Here is a 2,239-nt window from a genome sequence, read left to right as displayed (position 1 = left end):
AGGAATGGTCCTTTTCAGCTGTGGAACTGAATGCTCTCCCAACACACTCACTTAACAACGACAAGAGAGGTTTGATACACAGAAGAGGAAATGCTTCCATTTGACGGTGTGTGTGTGTATGTGTGTGTGTGTGTGTGCATAAGTGAACGGCTCATCAAAGAGTTTCCTTGTAGTGTTTTATCCATGTCGTCTCCCCTAAGTCAGCTGATTTCTGAGCATGATCGATCCTCAAGAGGGAAGGAAAGTAGACTTTTGGCTGAGGGGTAGAAGAAGCCCTCCTGGCTCGGCAGGGATGGGGAAGCCTTGGGTCTGGTGGGACACCCATGACGACAAGGACCCTGCTTCCTCTCCTATGGCCACCACAGTTACCCCAGGTGAAGGCAAGATTGAAGAAGCAGCAAGGTCTTTAGAGGCCCCTTGCTTGACAGAGAGAGAGGGCCCAGGAGGCTAAAGGCCACGTCCAAGGCCACGTGGCTGGGACAGATCTGTAGCCACGCCCTGTGTTGCTCTTTTTTCCCCGGGGGGACTGTATCCCTCCTTCCGTCAGAGGACGCATGTGTAGAAGACTCCGGTCCGCAGCAGCCTCTGTGGCGCACTGGCCAGACTTCCCAAGGTAGACGTTTCATACTTGTTTTCTGTAGAGAGAGAAGCATCCGTCAGAATCCTCTGGCAAGTCATTTCTTGGCATTATAATTACTTGCTAACAATACCACTTTCTGAGATACCTACTGCATGTTGAGGTCGATGATACAGAAAAACACAAAAGGCTGCTTCTCCCCACCCTACGGGAGGGGACAGCTGTGCCGCAAGCCGGGCCGGCAACTCGCTGCGAAACCTCTTCTCTTAGTCGGCTTGGCTGCCTCTTGCCATCTGGAGAAGAAGGAAATAAAACGCAACAGGTTTTGAAAAACGCTTCCTGGTCGGGTGCCCGACACGCTAGACCACATGGCCTCTATGGAGACCGTGGACAGTGGGCAGGGTACTGCCGACGGCGAGGGCAACACCGGCGACCTCAGGCCGTCAGGTGTGCACCTGGCTTGCCGCTACCCAGGAGCCGGGTCAGTGACTCGGGAGAAATCCTGTGTACGCTGTGGAGGGTCCAGCGCCGGATGGCACCACCCGCCATCGGCAGGGACAGACTCCGTGTACGCTGGCTGCCGACTCAGTCTGAAAGGCTGGGCTCTGTGACAGCTAAGGAAGGCTGTTTCTAAGCGAAGGTGTCTCTGATTTCCAGAACTCCTGGTTCGATGGTCATTTCATGTTAACTGAGATCCTCCATTAGAAGCCGTGATTCTAGAAGTTACATCTGTGGGGTTTTTTTTTGTTAGTGTTGGATTTTTAGAAGGCAAACACACTCACCTGCCAGAGCCTCTGGTCCCTTTTCTGTTCTGACTCATCACACTTATACTGACTGATAACCTTACAGTGTGGCTCACCTAACTATGCCGTTATGTGTTAAACTCCTGGCAGCCCTGTACCCACGGAATGCCTGTGATGGGACTCAGGCGTAGAGACAAGGGAGAAGAGCATTGGGCTGAGGGCTGAAGTCAGACGTCGCGGCCAGCCTTTCACGGGGAGAGGGCATCCCGACACGGGCTCCCGAGTGCGCGCTCTGATCTCTCCTTCAAGCGCAGGTTTGCCTGCAGGGGGCCAAGTGTGCCCATGGCCCCCGCGACCCCTCTGAATCCTCCACTTTTCTGTGCGGACACTAAAATTAGAATCGTGGGTTTGGGGTGGAGAGAGTGAAGAGCCACATCATGAGAATAAAAGAAAGAAGAGAAAGTGGGAGCAGCAGGCTCTGGGGGTGGGGGGAGGGCGAGAATAGCAGAATGGGATGGGAAAAGAGAATCAGTAAGAGAACGGCACTCAAACACGTCAGGAGGGTAGGGTGCAGGGCCTGGCAAATAGACGTGGCTTAGAAACAACCGTTAGTGAGGAATCCATGACTGAAGGCGCGAGTCATCCTACCCAGTCGCATTGTACACATGGGAAAAGTCAGGTATAACTCCCTTGCCCACGTTGCTATTGCTAGTTGGTGTCCGTGCAGGACTGAGAGCTGAGCAGAGGGAGGAGGGCACGTTTCCTGACCCATCGCAGTGTGGATGGGATTTGTCCCCAGAAGGAGAACAGGACAGGCCCCGGCTGAGAGCCTGCATCTGCTCTGGCTCTGCCTTGGAGAGGCCAGGCCTGGTGACTGGAGCAGCAGAGGGCACGCCTCACTGCAAAGGGCCCACGCTCT

The 2,239-nt window shown here is 54.4% G+C and overlaps 1 long non-coding RNA gene across 1 annotated transcript in view; it reads right to left on the bottom strand.

The window, feature by feature from the left end:
- Positions 1-8: 8 nt before the first annotated feature.
- LOC106734191 (uncharacterized) overlaps positions 9-2,239 on the bottom strand; it is a 13,869-nt gene continuing 11,638 nt past the window's right edge. Inside the window, exons 2-3 of the long non-coding RNA XR_001369912.1 lie at positions 730-870; positions 9-635 (exon numbers count right to left, since the gene is read on the bottom strand). This is a non-coding gene — a long non-coding RNA (uncharacterized LOC106734191). The remainder of the gene's footprint in view (positions 636-729; positions 871-2,239) is intronic.

Source organism: Tupaia chinensis, unplaced genomic scaffold (genome assembly GCF_000334495.1).
Source record: "Tupaia chinensis unplaced genomic scaffold, TupChi_1.0 Scaffold149658_1, whole genome shotgun sequence".
Classification (NCBI taxonomy): domain Eukaryota; kingdom Metazoa; phylum Chordata; class Mammalia; order Scandentia; family Tupaiidae; genus Tupaia; species Tupaia belangeri.
This window is presented reverse-complemented; position numbering and strand designations above follow the sequence as displayed.